Source organism: Mauremys mutica, chromosome 22 (assembly GCF_020497125.1).
Source record: "Mauremys mutica isolate MM-2020 ecotype Southern chromosome 22, ASM2049712v1, whole genome shotgun sequence".
Lineage (NCBI taxonomy): Eukaryota > Metazoa > Chordata > Testudines > Geoemydidae > Mauremys > Mauremys mutica.
In genome coordinates, this window is record NC_059093.1 from 23,926,231 (window position 1) to 23,943,637 (window position 17,407).

General features: G+C 52.2%; 3 non-coding genes across 3 annotated transcripts; 2 read left to right on the forward strand and 1 right to left on the reverse strand.

Moving 5' to 3' along the window:
* Nucleotides 1-4,638: 4,638 nt before the first annotated feature.
* TRNAS-GCU lies at nt 4,639-4,720 on the forward strand. Its single transcript has one exon. It is a non-coding gene; the product is annotated as a tRNA-Ser (tRNA).
* A 6,358-nt stretch (nt 4,721-11,078) lies between these two features.
* TRNAI-AAU lies at nt 11,079-11,152 on the reverse strand. Its single transcript has one exon. It is a non-coding gene; the product is annotated as a tRNA-Ile (tRNA).
* A 112-nt stretch (nt 11,153-11,264) lies between these two features.
* Nucleotides 11,265-11,337, forward strand: TRNAA-UGC. Its single transcript has one exon. It is a non-coding gene; the product is annotated as a tRNA-Ala (tRNA).
* The last annotated feature ends 6,070 nt before the right edge of the window (nt 11,338-17,407 follow it).

The following is a 17,407-nucleotide window of genomic DNA, read 5'->3' on the forward strand; positions in this document are numbered from 1 at the left end:
CTTCCCCTTATGGAGTGGGAGCGGTCGTGTCACACATTATGCCTTCGGGAGAAGAAAGACCTATTGCTTTTGCTTCACGCACTCTAAGCAAAGCAGAAACTAACTACGCCCAAATCGAACGTGATGCATTAGGAATTGTTTTTGGAATTAGGAAGTTTCATCAGTACCTGTTTGGGCGAAAGTTTACTCTTCTTACAGACCATCGACCTCTGACATCAATTTTTGGACCCTACACAGGCATTCCCCCATTAGCTGCTAGTCGTATGCAACGTTGGGCATTGATACTTTCTGCACACACATATGAAATCAAATATCGGAAATCCACTCTGCACGGCAATGCAGATGGCCTCTCAAGGTTGCCTTTACCGGTCAAACATCAAGATAGTGCCCAAAAGGAAATCTTCTACTTTGAACAGGTAGAGAATACACCCATCACTGCTACTCAGATAAAGAAGGCAACCCGCGTTGACCCAGTATTATCCCAAGTTATGGACCTGGTGATGCATGGAAAATCTCGACAAACCTCTCCGGTCTCACCCGACCTTGTTCCCTACATGTCCAGGCGGACGGAGTTATCGGTCCAATCTGGTTGTTTGTTGTGGGGGAGGCGTGTCATTATTCCACCACCCCTGAGATCACAGATGTTAGAACAGCTACATTCCGGTCACTGTGGAATAGTGCGCATGAAGAAAATTGCACGAAGCTATTTTTGGTGGCCTAGATTGGACAGTGCTATTGAAGAGAAGGCAAAAGCTTGTATGTCATGTCAGGGTGTAAGAAATGCACCCCAGTTGGCACCCCTACACCCATGGGACTGGCCTGAAAACCCGTGGCAACGTATTCACATTGACTTTGCTGGCCCCCTTGAAGGAAGCATGTTCTTGGTGGCAATAGATGCCCATTCTAAATGGCCAGAAGTCTCTATAATGCAGTCCACTACTGCAGAGAGTACTATTCAAAAACTACGAGGACTCTTTAGTCGTTTTGGTCTGCCAGAACAACTTGTGAGCGACAACGGACCGCAGTTCGTCTCTCAGGAGTTTCAAAATTTTATGAAGGCAAATGGGATACACCACATCACGTCAGCACCATATCATCCGTCCACCAACGGATTAGCTGAAAGATTTGTGCAGACAATGAAAAACGCTTTGAAATCAGCAAAGGGACAACACTCCATTCAAAAGCGTCTGGATACCTTCTTACTTTCCTATAGAAACACACCTCATGCTACGGCCCAGGCTTCCCCAGCCTTTCTAATGATGGGACGACAGCTGCGCACTTGCTTTGATCTGCTGAAACCTTCTGAACCCAGACAAACTGTGCAACATCAGCAGCAATATCAAGTCATCAGACAGGCACCCAGAGCAAAAGACCGAACCTTTAGCCCAGGACAGCCAGTTTTGGCTCGGAATTATACTTCCAGAGCTAAATGGGTCCCGGCCACAGTCATCACTCAAACAGGACCTGTTTCCTATACAGTCCGGACTGCAGAGAATCTTACCTGGCGGCGACATGTAGATCAGCTGTTGCCAGGTCATGCCAGTCTTCAGGACGCATCTGCAGTTGAGGGGTCTGACTTCACCCCTCCTGGTGAGACACCGAATCATGAGTCACCTGTTCCTGACTGTTCTCCTCCATTACCGCCGGCAGCTGAGATACCCCTTTGCCCAGCACGAGCTGATACCACCTCCTCACCTATTCGTGCTGCGGACCCTGAGCCCCTAGTACTTTCGGGTGCAACAACACCAGAAGTTCGCCGTAATCCACCTAGAGACAGAAGGCCTCCTCATCGGCTGGATCTTTAGTTAGGGCGAACCCACGGTTATGGGGCAAAATAATCCCCAGGGTTTAGCCGGGAATGGAGGCAGTCTACCCTCCTTCTCTAGTTTAGTGTGTGTTTTATTTTGGGGATGTTCTTATTAGGGGGGGAGGAATATGTTGTGTATTTGGTTGTCATGGGTTTTGTTACTATGGCAACTGAGTTAGACTATTAAGGGATAGCTCAGCTGGTTTCAACCGGCTGAGTGAGCTCTCTGTGTCTGTAAATAAAATGGAGGTTTTGGTTAGCTGTCTGCTCTCTGGCCTCAAGTGATTGCTTCCTACACCGGCTGCCCCTAGGACATAACAGTCTCCTTTAGATGACATCAGGAGATGGTGAATCCACCACTTTCCTTGGTAGCTTGTTCCTGCGGTGAATCATCCTCGCTGTTGAATATTTGTGTCTTATTCCTAATATGAATTTGTCTCTTTTCACCTTCCAGCCATTGGGTCTTGTTATGCCTTTCTCTCCTCGATTAAAAAGCCCTTTAATACCCAATCTTTTGTCTCCATTAAGGCCCTTCAACACTTCAATGAAGTCACCTTTCAATCTTCTTTTGATAAGCTAAACAGGTTGAGCTCGTTCAATAGCTCACTAGAAGGCATTTTTCTCCAGCCCTCAGAACACTTCGTGGCTCTTTGGTCATCAGATTCCTGAACTGCAGCTGGATGTGGCTCTTGTTCTTCTGCACAGCACAGCTCCAGGAGAAGAGGGATCTGCAAATGTACATTCATATGATCCCTTTGTTTAACTGATGAAAACATAAACTAGACACTTAGAGGACTGGAACTGATTTCAGCTGATGAACAGCTTTGCTAGGTTTTTATGCATTTGGACAGCGAAATGTTGAGTGTTTACATTGATATCAAGCACTCCCGTATAGTGGAGCTCCTGAACATAATGGAGAATGGAAATGGAAATTTTTTCCTTTTTTAAAAAAAAAGAAAAAGGGTTATAAGAAAACATGGGGGTTTGAACTGAAGACTACATAAACTGCAGTCAAGCACTGTAACACTGAGCAATATCCCCATGACAACAGGAGTATGGAACTGTGATGTCCAGCACTTTGAAGGACAGACCCTGCTTCATCGAGGTCCTTTGCCATTCCCAAACCACAGGTGGTTTTAAAAATGGGGTTTGATTAAACTTCTTAAATGTGGTAAACACCACAGCTTGCACACCCACCGATATAGCTTCTCCCACTGACATCGCTGCCACCTCTTTGGGAAGTGGATTAACTGCACCCCCAGGAAAACTCTCTCCCCTCAGCATAGAGCAGTGGTTCTCAAACTGTGTGTCAGGACCCTAAAGTGGGATGTGAGCCTGTTTTAATGGGGTCGCCAGGGCTGGCATTAGATTTGTTGGGGCCTGGGGCTGAAGCCAGAAGTCTGAGCCCCACCACCCAGGGCTGAATCCCTCAAGCTCTGGTTTTGCCCTCCCCCAACTGGGGCAGGGCTCAGGCTTTGTGTCCCCTGCCTCTGCCCAGTGTGGAGGGGCTTGGTCCCTCTTTCCAGGGCCATGTAATAAGGTTTTTTTTAGCAGAAGGGGGTTGCAGTGAAAAGAAGTTGGAGAAACCCTGGCATAGAGCCTCTGAATATGTCTAGACTTTGCTCCCTGTGGCAGATCAGACACTGAACGTGCAGCCATGGAGACACCACGCACCAGCCTTGCCTAGCAGGCAAGAATCCAACCTCCACAGAAAGACGCCCGTTGTTTTCTAACCCATCTCCCTAAGCCCTCAGCCACCACCACTTAACAAAGGGGCTTTTCTACACGATGGTTCTGGTCTCACTGAAGGGTCATTGCCAATTGTTTGCTCAGACCAGCATTAGGGAAAATGGTGCCCTGGGCAAAGCTTGTACTTTGGCACTTCCCCGTTGCCCCTGGACGATCTCCACTCCCCCTTTACCGCTAGCTTCTGCACTCCCAGCCCTTGCACCTCCCTAACTCCTGCCCCCTCCTGTGCCCCCTTTGCCCTTAACTCCCTGGGCCACCAGCCATTGCCCCTCTCAGGCAGCCCATTCACATGGTTCCAGTGCTGGAGCCCCCACACTTGTTCTCCCTTTCCCTGGGCTTTGGCATCACTAGCCCCTGATTAGCGAGTAGGGTTCAGTGGTCCCCAAAATGTGGGGAATGACTCCTAGGGGGACACAGAGGAACATTCATGGGGGCACCTCAGGGTCCGAGCCAGCCCCCATGGAGGGAGCAGCACTCAGCTCCACTCTGCCCCAGCTCTTCCCCAACCCCACCCTCAGCCTGGGGGTCTGACTCCCTGCTCGGCCTCGACCCCCTAACCCCTGTCTGCACCCCTCTCCCCAGCAAGCAACAGCCCCACTCCCAGCCTCGGTTCTTGACTGCAGCTTCCGCGGGGCCACAGCCATGGCTAAGAGGGCACAGTGTGAAATGTTTGGGGACCACTGGTTTAGGGTGATGTTCTCAATCACTTCTACAAAGTCCAATAAAAGCTATTCCTCACCCACCTACCCCTCCATCAGGACCAACTAGGTATGTTCTGCTGCCCCTCACTCATGCAGGAAGGATAATAACATTTCATTCCACTCAATCCTAAAGTGATTTGTAACCCAACACCACCAAAACTGGTAATTTTGGGAAAGTGGCCCCATCATGCTGCATACCTAGGCAGAGTACGTGTGTCTGTGCAAACACGGTCTGTTCCTGAAGTCTTTCCCCCAGCTCCTCACTAGGTGTGAGGGGGGAGCTCATTCAGCTTCTGCTTCCGCTTAGTATTTAAAATCTCCTTATTGTCCCTAGCTCTGCTGGCCTTAGATTTCTATTCCTGTCTTTTGCTTGACAGCTCAGATGAGGTGGCCGAGTGGTTAAGGTGATGGACTGCTAATCCATTGTGCTCTGCACGCATGGGTTCGAATCCCATCCTCATCGGATGCATTTAGTCATCACCCCCTCCTTTGTAGACAACCATGTCCCCTTTTGGTACAATGACAGATCAAACAATGTTCCTTCTTGCAAACAGAAACTCAGAACTCCCTTGCTTAAAATAAAATGTCTAAATCCCAGATTTCTTTAAAAAAAAATTCTCTAGTGCTGTATTTCTTAGTTTTTATCTCAAAAGGGAACATCCTCATCATCTCCCCCAAACACCCTGGGACCTGCCCAAATTATTAAAATACCCTCACCCCGAGCAAGGCCAGAGCAGTGAACCAGAGCTAGTGTCTAGGCCAAGCTGCTCTGAAGGAGGCAACTCAAACATTTTCTCCCTGCTTCCCTTGGCAAAGTCTGACTGAGAAAACAAAATTCCCCAAACTGCAAATTTTCTGCTGAAAAACCAATACTAGTCTGTTTGGGGACTTTGGTTTGCAAGTATTATTGTTATTATTCTCTTCTGATTTCTGAGTCAGTTCAGTTCAGTCTTTGTCCTCCAGGTGTGTTTCCAGCTGCTGAGTTGTGGGGGAGAGAGGCCAAGTCATGATGTCTCTTCCTCTCTTTCATAGTTTCTTCCAATTTGCTAGGAAGCTCCTTTGCTATGATGTGAGTCAAGCAGTGTCCATTGTCTCTGTGCTATCTCGGAGAAGCCTGCATTGTACACGGTTCCTGGGATAGTCCTTTGGAGTGTGGATCCCTTCAATGGGCCAGCAGCGAGTCTGGCGCCTCCCTTGTCGCACCTGAAAGGCTGGTGGGGGGTATTTCCCAACCTCATAACATATTTCAGTAACGCACACAGAGCAAAACTTCATAACTTCCCAACCAATGCGAGCACACACAAGCCAACATGATATTAATGTTCAACAGATCAAGACTTTTGAAATGATACTTCACCAGGCAGACTTTGTACAAACCATGGCATCATTATATGAGAGTGGTGAATATGGGGCTTCCAGGTGCTGCTTTGAGCACAGCGTGCCACACCTGGGCTTACATTGCAGTGGAGACGTACTCTTAGAGTCCATCTCTCCTGGGATAAAGATGGCAGCAGGGCTGGCCTGGGTCATCTGACTTGGGCTCCTGGACGTAAAGCTGAGGGGCTAAAAACTGTGGTGCAGATATTTGTGTTCACACTGAAGCCTGGGTTCAGAAACCCTCACCCCTCGTGGGGCCTCAGAGGTTGGGCTCAAGCCCATTTGTCTGCATTGTAATTTTATAGTCTTGCAGCCCCAGCTCCATAACCCTGAGTCAGCTGACCCGGGCTTTGGGACAGGTGCCCTGGGTGTGTTAATCACAGTGTAGACGTAACATTAGGCTACATCTCCAGTGCAATGAAACATTCTCGGCTGGCCCGTGTCGGATTAATCAGGATCACGCAGCTTGGTCTGGAGTAAAGTTGCAGTGTCCGTGTCTGGGCTCAGGCTCAGTCCCCTGCTCCAGGAGCCCAGTTGGGTGGGAGGGAGTTTAGCGAGTGGAAATGGTGAAACCGTATTGAGGGGACTGGACCACTGACCTATCAGCTCTTAACACCCAAACTTTCAGTAACTCTATTGAAAGACAGGAGATCTACATTACCCACTTCACCTCTCTAAAATGGAAAAAGGACTGTAAGCTGTCTAAACTCCTACCTGCCACATGGGGCCACAACCGTGATACCCCTAACCCACCCAGCAATATCGTCAATCTATCCAGCCACACACTCAGCCCAGAAGAACAGTCTGTCCTATCTCGGGGACTCTCTTTCTGCCCTGCCACCCCCACCAACATGATACAGTTCTGCGGCGATCTGGAAGCCTACTTTCGCCGTCTCCGACTCAAAGAATACTTCCAGGACAACACTGAACAGCGCACTGATACACAGTTACCCTCCCACCAACAGCACAAGAAGAAGAACTCCACATGGACTCCTCCTGAGGGTCGAAATGACAGTCTGGACCTATACATTGAATGCTTCCGCCGACGTGCACAGGCAGAAATTGTGGAAAAACAACATCGCTTGCCTCACAACCTAAGTCGTGCAGAACGCAATGCCATCCACAGCCTCAGAAACCATCCTGACATTATAATCAAAGAGGCTGATAAAGGAGGTGCTGTTGTCATCATGAACAGGTCTGACTACCAAAAGGAGGCCGCCAGACAACTCTCCAACACCAAATTTTACAGGCTACTTCCCTCAGATCCCACTGAGGAATACACTAAGAAACTGCACCATCTACTCAGGACACTCCCTACACTAGCACCGGAACAAATCAACATACCCTTAGAGCCCCGACCAGGGTTATTCTATCTACTACCCAAGATCCACAAACCCGGAAATCCTGGACGCCCCATCATCTCTGGCATTGGAACTCTCACTGAAGGACTGTCTGGATATGTGGACTCTCTACTCAGACCCTATGTTACCAGCACTCCCAGCTATCTCCGTGACACCACTGATTTCCTAAGGAAACTACAGTGCATTGGTGACCTTCCAGAAAACACCATCCTAGCCACCATGGATGTAGAGGCTCTCTACACAAACATCCCACACACTGATGGAATACAAGCTATCAGGAACAGTATCCCTGATGATGCCACAGCACAACTGGTTGCTGAGCTCTGTGCCTTTATCCTCACACACAACTATTTCAAATTTAATGACAATATATATCTCCAGATCAGTGGCACCGCTATGGGCACCCGCATGGCCCCACAATATGCCAATATTTTTATGGCCGACCTGGAACAACGCTTCCTCAGCTCCCGTCCACTCACGCCCCTTCTCTACCTACGCTACATTGATGACATCTTCATCATCTGGACCCATGGGAAGGAGACTCTGGAAAAATTCCACCATGATTTCAACAGCTTCCACCCCTCCATCAACCTCAGCCTGGACCTACCTACACGGGAGGTCCACTTCCTAGACACTACGGTGCAAATAAGTGGTGGTCACATTAACACCACCCTATACCGAAAACCTACCGACCGCTATGCCTACCTTCATGCCTCCAGCTTCCATCCCGGGCACACCACAAGATCCATTGTCTACAGCCAAGCACTGAGGTACAACCGTATCTGCTCTAACCCCGCAGACAGAGACCAACACCTAGAAAATCTCCACCAAGCATTCTCAAGACTACAGTACCCACACAAGGAAATAAGGAAACAGATCAACAGAGCCAGATGTGTACCCAGAAGCCTCCTACTGCAAGACAAACCCAAGAAAGAAACCAACAGGACTCCACTGGCCATCACATACAGTCCCCAGCTCAAACCCCTCCAACGCATCATCAGGGATCTACAACCCATCCTGGACAATGATCCCACACTTTCACAGGCCTTGGGTGGCAGGCCAGTCCTCGCCCACAGACAACCTGCCAACCTGAAGCATATTCTCACCAACAACTGCACACCGCACCATAGTAACTCTAGCTCAGGAACCAACCCATGCAACAAACCTCGATGCCAACTCTGCCCACATATCTACACCAGCAACACCATCACAGGACCTAACCAGATCAGCCACACCATCACCGGTTCATTCACCTGCACGTCCACCAATGTAATATATGCCATCATATGCCAGCAATGCCCCTCTGCTATGTACATCGGCCAAACTGGACAGTCTCTAAGGAAAAGGATAAATGGACACAAATCAGACATTAGGAATGGCAATATACAAAAACCTGTAGGAGAACACTTCAACCTCCCTGGCCACACAATAGCAGATTTTAAGGTGGCCATCCTACAGCAAAAAAACTTTAGGACCAGACTTCAAAGAGAAACTGCTGAGCTCCAGTTCATCTGCAAATTTAACACCATCAGCTTAGGACTAAACAAAGACTGTGAATGGCTTGCCAATTACAGAACCAGTTTCTCCTCCCTTGGTTTTCACACCTCAGCTGCTGGAACAGGGCCTCATCCTCCCTGATTGATCTAACCTCGTTATCTCCAGCTTGCTTCTTGCTTGCTTATATATACACACCTGCCCCTGGACATTTCCACTGCTTGCATCCGAAGAAGTGGGTATTCACCCACGAAAGCTCATGCTGCAAAACGTCTGTTAGTCTATAAGGTGCCACAGGATTCTTTGCTGCTTCTACAGTCACAAGTTTGCATATGTCCTGTCTGCAGTGCTGTGCAATGGCTGCTGCACTTCAGGGTGCATATACTGCATGGTGATGGGGGTTGAGTGCAGAGTGTAAGGGTCATAGTTCTCAGGGCTGGTTGGTGAACGTACAGGTGTTGGAGGCAGCTGGTGGTGGTAAGAACCTGGATGCTGTGGAAGGGGGTTTGGAGCTAACATTGGGGCAGAAAAGAATAAAATTTGGGACGGGGGGGGCTGTGGGGCAGCACGGGACTGCTCTGCCTGCATGGCTACGAGTGCCTGGAGAGAGTCCGCTTGGCGTGCCAGGATGCCTAGCAGCTGGCCTGTGCTTTTCCTCTTTGCCACAGTGTTTCTCCACCAATGTCTCTGGCGGATCCTGCTGTCCCTCTGGTGGATCCTGCTTTCCCTTTCTCTCCTACTCCTGCAGCTGTTTACTCTCTCAAGCAGAGTGATCAATAACTGTTTTCAGCCTGTCTTCCCTGGTTTTTCGAGGCTTTTTCCTCAGATTCTGTAGTCTCTGTGCTGTGGTAGATCTGGGCCGTCCAGCAGTCAAGGTCACTTCTTGAAGGCAAAAATGGCAACATTTAACAGGGTAGCATTGTTAATTATCTCATCCAAACAGTAATTCCCACACACTGAAGGAGTTTTCAGTGTTCACTTTAGCATTCTTTTCCCATACCAAATAAGACCACACATAACACAACAGGAGACAGGAAATGGTGAGTAAGGGGTACTGAGATTGCTTCAGGGCTGTGCAGGGGTTTCTGTGCATTGGGGACAGCAAACAGCTGCATGGGGGATCTGCACTAAACAGTCTCCCAACATTTTCCACAGGAGTTACTCCTGGAAGATATCTCCCTGCTGCGGGTCACTAGGGAAGAGCGGGAAGGTCTTCTACAGCAATGCGGATTCTGCCCTGGCCCCTATGCAGCTTGCCTGTGTGCAGCAATCGTCCCCCCACCCCTCGCGGCACAGTGGCGTGGACGAGTTAGCCTGACTGGGACAAGGACCACAGTGGCTCTCCCTATAAACCTGCGTAGGCACATTGCCCACGCTCTGGCTGAAACTTTTAAGGAGATTACTGCAGCCGATTACCGCGACGTGATAGACTACATCAATGGGCTATTCCACATCTAGGCATGCATGTATGCAGCCCTAACCCCCCCTCCTCTCCTGAAACATTTCCACCCTGAAAATAAAAGACGCTTACTGGTAACTCGCTCCTCTGTTTGTCCTTCAGCAACTGCTGGCTGCTGCGATTGGCTTCCTTCCTCCTGGCTTGAGAAGAGCTCCTGGCTGCATGCCTCCTGGGACTCTGGGGTGTCTTCCCCCATCCCAGTAGCTTCACTCGTGGTTTCCACCCCCCCGCCTCCTCCTGCTGCTCCTGTCCCCCACCCTGCTCAGAAGTGTCCATCGTGGTCCTCGGATTGGCAGTGGGGTCACCCCAAGTATCGCGTCCATCTCCCTGTAAAAACGGCAGGTCGTGGGGGCAGCGCCAGATCGGCGGTTCCCCTCGCGGGCTTTGTAATAGGCACTCCGCAGCTCCTTTACTTTAACCCTGCATTGCAGCGCGTCCCGATCATGGCCCCTATCCAGCATGGACCTTGATACCTGCTCAAAGATATCATAATTCCTACAGCTGGAGCGCAGCTGGGACTGCACAGCTTCCTCCCCCCAAACACTAATGAGGTCCAGCAACTCGCCATTGCTCCATGCTGGGGCTCGTTTGCCGCGTGGAGGCATGGTCACCTGGAAAGATTAACTGATTGCACTCCACACCTGGCTGCAGCAAACAGGAAGGGGATTTTTAAAATTCCCGGGGCACTTAAAGGGCGGGTCACCTGAGGCCAGAGCAGTAGAGTGCAAACTGATGAGCAGAGTGGCTGAACAGGAATTCTGGGATACCTCCTTATTCCCTGGAGGCCAATTAAAGCGCTGGTGTGTGTCCACACCTGATGAGCAGCGCTGGATCACCAGCGCTGCATTCCTTATACCCCAACCCGAACGGGTGCACAGCCAGCGCTGCAGCCAGGGAGTTACAGCACTGGATGTGCCTTGCAAGTGTGGACGGAGTCTCCAAGTTCCTTTCAGGCAGCAGGTGGAGCGAGGAGCCCAGGGAGGGGAGCCCAAGGAGGTGTCAGGAGCTTGGTCCTGCCCCAGCGCCTGCGCCCAGCAGGGCTCTTGCCCGCTCCTGGCCCACCTGGTTTTGGCGTCTGCCACCCTTAGCAGTCAGCCAAAAGAGCAGAAGCCACCCTCTCCCTCCCGAAGTGGCCAGCATGGGGCTTGAACCCATGACCTTGGAGTTATTAGCACCACGCTCTAACCAACTGAGCTAGCCGGCCGACGGCAAGCCTTGCCTTGCCTGACCCTTTTGGAAGGAGTCAGTGGCTGGCGCGGGGAACGATGTGGCCTCCATTATCGAATGGATGGATCGAGACATCACCTGCCAAGGTAGGAGAATTAGCTCAAGTGGTAGAGCGCTCGCTTTGCATGCGAGAGGCAGCGGGATCAATGCCCGCATTCTCCAGCGGCAAGGCAGCCCCGGGGCCTTCTCTTGCCCTTTGCTTAGAAGCCATGGACAGTCAGCCGGCTCAGCTCCTCCAGTGGCCTCCATCCCTCTCCCTGCTTGGCCTCCCAAAAAGCCAGCCCTTGCAGAGCACAAAGCTCTTCCTCCCTGGCCCTTCTCCCTCTTGCGCTGACTGGGAGGCTGGAGACAGCTGGGGGAAGTTAGCTCAAATGGAAGAGCAGGGGAGAAGTAGTCAGACCCAGACACACATTCTCCAGCCTGCTCTGCTCTGCTCTGCTTTGCTCTGCTGGGCTGGGCTCTAGTGGGGGACCTGCACCTTTCTTTCTGAGCTCTCACTGGAGCACAATCCCTTTCCTCCTCCCTCCCTGCTAGTCTACGCCAAGCTCATTGGCCAGGAGGGAGAGCCACTTAAATACAGAATTACTCACATCCCAGGGGTCCATGAAGGGAATGAGGAGATGGGCGGGGTGGCACGCGATACCAGCTCAGCTGAGACCATGAGACCTCGCAGACTCCTGATCTCAGGCAGCATGGCAGCCGTGGAGCAGAGCAGAGCACGCAGACAGCTTGGAGACAGCCAAAGCGGGGAAGGGCTGCGTTGGTCTGGAAGAGGGAGTGGGTGGCTGTCTATCCTGGTGGAGGCAGGGTCGTTTTGCTGTATGCTGGGCCAGGGGCCAGGGAGCCTGCTAGAGTTGCTGAGCTGGGCCTGCTCCTGGCTTTGCTTGGGTTAGAGGAAAGTGGTGAAGATAGGAACGGCCCTCCTGGGTGAGACCGATGGTCCAGCTAGGCCACTATCCCGTCTTCTGACAGTAACCGATGCCAGGCGCTTCAGAGGCAATGGCCAGAGCAGGCAATCGTCAAGTGATCTATCCCTGCGTTGTCTTCTGAAGTTTGGTGCTTGTTTCAGGGGCTAACTCTCAGCCCAGACACACTCCAGGGAGGGAGCGTTGGTGTTTGTGCCAAGGAGCGTGGCTGGGACTCGGACCCCCTTCCCCAGCTCTGGGTAGCGCCCTGCCCCCATTTCAGGCTGTGTTCTGCTTAAGGCCACAGAGCCCTTGCCTTTTGTTGCCCGGTGCCTGAGAGTCAGGCCAGCTGTGGGGAATTAGCTCAAGCGGCAGAGCGCTCGCTTTGCATGCGAGAGGTAGTGGGGGGGGGGCGATGCCCGTATTCTCCGAGCCTGTCGACTAAGTGCTCCTGATGAGCGTGGTGGACGGGAGAGTCGGCCATCTGACTTTTGGCCTTGCTGCCCGTAGCGGTATGGCCGAAAAATCAAAAGCCATCCTCCCCAGGCCCACAGCCACCCAGGGGCTCCTCTGCACCATCTTCCCTGAACGGGTAGAAGTGGAGCCTGGAACTGAGCTGATGTGCTGAGGGTTATTTGCACTGTGTGCTTCACATGGAGGTGAAAACACGGGGCACAGATCTTTGAGCACAACCCTTGTCCTGAGGAATGGGTGAGTGGGGTGGGGGCTGCATAAAGAGAGACCGGCTCTCCCTTGCGGGGCTGCAGCGGCTCTTCACAGGGGCAGTCCCACTGCCCAATTGGTACCAGAGTTTTGAAAGCCTCCTTTTCTGGCCTGGCTCCCCTCTCTTTAGGGAGACTGGTGACCCCAAACTTCCCAGAAACCATCATAGTGAGGCCAACCTGAGCACAGACACCTGCTCAGCACCCCGGGGTGCAGCCCTGAATTCCGGCAATCAGTTACGCTCAGCTGCCCACCTAACAAGCATTACACGCAGGAGCCTTCATGCCCCGCGTGTTCAGGTCCCTCCCAGCGCCAGCTTTAAACTCCGCGGCTCAGTTCTAAGCGTTGGCCAAACCGGGGCAGCCTGGAGCTCAGCCAACGCCTCCCGTTGCTGGTTGCGTTTCCCGCTCCTCGTGGCAGGTTCACACCCCGCAGGCAGATCTCTGAATCGGAGCCGAACCGTTCCCCAAATCCAGCGCTTTAGCAGCAGCTTTGCTAGGAAAGCGCTGACGTCCCCAAGTAAAGTAAGAGCCAGAGCGCTGTGTCCAGGATCTTCTATTGGGCCCCTCACCGTGGTGTCTGTCAGGCGCAAGGAGAAACCAGGGAAATGTTTTCATGGCGTTTAAGGGCAGAAGGGGCCATTAGCTCAGCTAGTCTGAGCCCCGAATAACACAGAATTACACCATGACACGTATTGATCCCACAGAACTTAGACAGATCAAAGCGTTTCAGCCCTCAGGAAGGAGGCTAAACTGGGTGCCAGAGGCAGCGAACAAGGGGCCCCCAAGGCAATGGCAGGGAGCTGACGAGGTGAAATATGCCCCGATGATCCCAGCAGGCGACCCACCCCCATGCTACAGAGGTGGGAGTCCCTGTTCCTCCTGCCCTTAACAATCCCAGGTGGTAAGTGGGTACCCCCAGTTCCCCAGATAAGAATCCTCCATGTGATTTCCCTGGCTTCACCTCCAAATAAGAACATTGTGTGGAGGGAGTGGGAGGAGGTTGTCTGGCAGATCTGTAAAGGGGGACTGTGTCTCCCTGTCTGGCCCAGGCTCCTGGGAGGAAGTGATCTCAGTGTGTCTGGCTGTCTCCATTCCTCCCACCCATAAGAATCCCTGGTGTGTGGGTGCACCCTAGACCATTAAGGATCTCTGGGGGGTGGGTGTCTCTCTCTCCCCTAGTCAGGATCTCTGGGGCGTGCCTGTATAAAAAGAGACTTTGACTCACCCAGGCTGGGCTGCCATCATGGAACAGACCAGGTCCTTCTGTGGAGGGTTTACGTTCCTTCAAGGCCGTGATCTCAGTGTGTGTGGGTGTCCCTGTCCCTTCAACCCTTAACAATCCCCGGTGCGTGGGTGCGCCGGGCCCCATTATAATCCCCTCTGTCTTACTCCCCATGAGGGATCTGGTGGATGTCGGTGTTCCCCATGTTACTGGGGGTGTCTGGTGCCCCTATCCCTCCTGGTTAATAGTGGAGTGTGTGGGTGACCCCCCGCCCGTTAAGGGTCCGTGTTGTGTGGATGCCCCCGTTCTTCTCATTAAGAATGTTGCAACGGAGCATAAGGATGTGTCCCCCACCCCATGAACTAGCTCCCGTGTGTGGTTCCCCTGACCCCATCCAGGATCTGTGGTGTGTGGGTGTCGCTGTTTCTATTTTCAAGATCTGTGTTGCAGGGGGCGTCCCTCCCCCCAAGTCAGAATCCCCATCCTGTGGGTGCTCCCATCCCCCCAGCCAGGCTCTGCGGGGTAGGGGTGTCTATGCATCCGAAGAAGTGAGCTGCAGCTCACGAAAGCTCATGCTAAAATAAATTTGTTAGTCTTTAAGGTGCCACAAGTACTCCTGTTCTTTTTGCGGATACAGACTAACACGGCTGCTACTCTGAAACCTGTAAAAAGAGACCGTGTCTCACTGTCTTGCCCAGGCTACGCTGCAAGGGCTATTCACAGGTGCGATCCCACTACTGATCAGCACAGGAGTTTTGACCTGCTCCGTTTCCGACCTGGGCCGGTTCACCCCTCTTTAGGCAACCTGGAGACCCCAAGCTTCCCCGGGATCACCATATTGATGCTGAACTTAATGCGGACACCTGATCAGCACAGCCCCTTACAGCCCAGAACTCCTGAGCTCAAGCAATCCGCCGGCCTCAGCTTCTCCAGGAGCTGGGATTACAGGCACCAGCCACAGAGCCCGGCTTGTTTTGTGGCCTGGCAGCTGGAGCTTTAAACTCTGCTTGTGAGCTCTGTGCCTTGGCCAGACGGGGACAGCCTGGGACTGGGAAATGCTCCTGCTTCCCCCGCCCCCGTCTCATGTCGAGCTGCAGGTGCCGCTGTCCTGCCAGGTAAGATCCCGGCTGTTTCGGTGCCCCCTTCCCCCACCCAGGTGTCCGGGTACCTCTGCCCCCCATACAGAATCCTGGCTGTGTGGGTGTCCGTCCCTCTGCAGAGGATCCCGGAGTGTGGATGCCCTTGTCCCCCCCCACAACATCCTGGGTGTGTGGGTGCCACTCTCCCCCCAGTAGATCTCTGGTGGGTGGGTCCCCAGGGTGTGAGTGCTCCCATCCCCCGATACAGGCTGGGGGGGGGGTATAACTGGCTCTCCCTGTCCTGCCCAGGCGGTGCTACAGCAGCTGTTCACAGGAGCAGCAACCCCACTGTCAACCTGCAGCTTTAACCTGCTCCAGGGGTGACCTGCTTCACCCTCCTGTGGGAGCCCGGGGACCCCGAACTGCCCAGAATCATCTGATTGATGCCGAGCTTAGCACAGACACCGGCTCAGCCTGGCAGGGAGCTGCCCTGAGTCCTGACAATCAGCTTCCCTCCGCCTCCTACCGCACAGCGAGGGTCCCACGCGAGAGGCTTTGGGCCCAGTTTGTTCAGGAGCATCCCAGGCTCCAGCTGTAAACTCTGCTGGTCAGTTCTGAACTTTGGCCACACGGGGGCGGCACTAACGGTCCCATCTAAACGCTGTTTGCGTTCGACCCTTCAGCTCGCAGATTCTAACCCGCGGGCAGATCTCTGAGTGCAGCCAAATCCCTCCCCAAACTGAACATTGAAGCAGCAGCGCTCATTGGAAAGATCAGGATTTTTGCCTTTAAAAACAAGGGAAATGTCTCCAGCGAGAGACTGAAGAAGCTCAACTGATTTCATTGACTCCATAAATGTTCCTCTGTGTCCCCCTAGGAGTCATGCCCCACATTTTGGGAACCACTGAACCCTACTCGCTAAGCAGGGGCTAGTGATGCCAAAGCCCAGGGAAAGGGAGAACAAGTGCGGGGCCCCCAGCACTGGAGCCATGTGAAGGGGCTGCAGGATAGGGGCAATGGCTGGTGGCCCAGGGAGTTAAGGGCAAAGGGGGCACAGCAGGGGCAGGAGTTAGGGGTGAAGGAGGTGCAAGGGTTGGGAGTGCAGGAGCTAGCGGTAAAGGGGGAGGGGGATCGTCTAGGGGCAATGGGGAAGTGCCAAAGTACAAGCTTTGCCCAGGGCACCATTTCCCCTAATGCTGGTCTGAGCGAACAATTGGAAATGACCCTTCAGTGAGAACAGAACCATCGTGTAGAAAAGCCCCTTTGTTAAGTGGTGGTGGCTTAGGGAGATGGGTTAGAAAGCAACAGGCATTTGTCTGTGGAGGTTTGATTCTTGCCTGCTAGGCAAGGCTGGTGTGTGGTGTCTCCATGGCTGCACTTCCAGTGTCTGATCACCCACAGGGAGCCAAGTCTAGACATATTCAGAGGCTCTATGCCAGGGTTTCTCAAACTTCCTTTCACTATAACCCCTTTTTGCAAAAAAAAACTTACTACATGACCCTAGAAAGACGCACCAAGCCCCTCTACACTGAGCAGAGGCAGAGGAGACAAAGCCTGAGCCCTGCCCCAGTTAGGGGAGGGCAAAACCAGAGCTTGAGGGATTCAGCCCTGGGTGGTGGGGCTCAGACTTTTGGTTTCATCCCCAGGCACCAACAAGTCTAATGGCAGCCCTGGCGACCCCATTAAAACAGGGTTATGACCCACTTTGGGGTCCTGACTCTCAGTTTGAGAACCACTGCTCTATGCTGATGGGAGAGAGTTTTCCTGTGGGTGCAGTTAATCCACTTCCCAAGAGGTGGCAGCTATGTCACTGGGAGAAGCTATATCGGTGGGTGTGCAAGCTGTGGTGTTTGCCACATTTAAGAAGTTTAATCAAACCCCATTTTTAAAACCACCTGTGGTCTGGGAATGGCAAAGGAGCTCGATGAATCTGGGTTTGTCCCTCAAAGTCCTGGAGATCATGATTCCATACTCCTGTTGTCATGGGGGTATAGCTCAGTGTTAGAGTGCTTAACTGCAGTTCAAATAGTCATCAGTTCAAACCCCAGTGTTCTCTTATAACCCTCTTTCTTTTTTTTAAAAAAAGGAAAACATTTTCATTTCCATTGTCCATTATGTTCAGGGGCTCCTCTATACAGGAGTGCTTGATATCAATGTAAACACTCAACATTTCACTGTCCAAATGCATAAAAACCTAGCAAAGCTGTCCATCAGCTAAAATCAGTTCCAATCCTCTAAGTGTCTAGTTTATGTTTTCATCAGTTAAACAAAGGTATCATATGAATGTACATTTGCAGATCC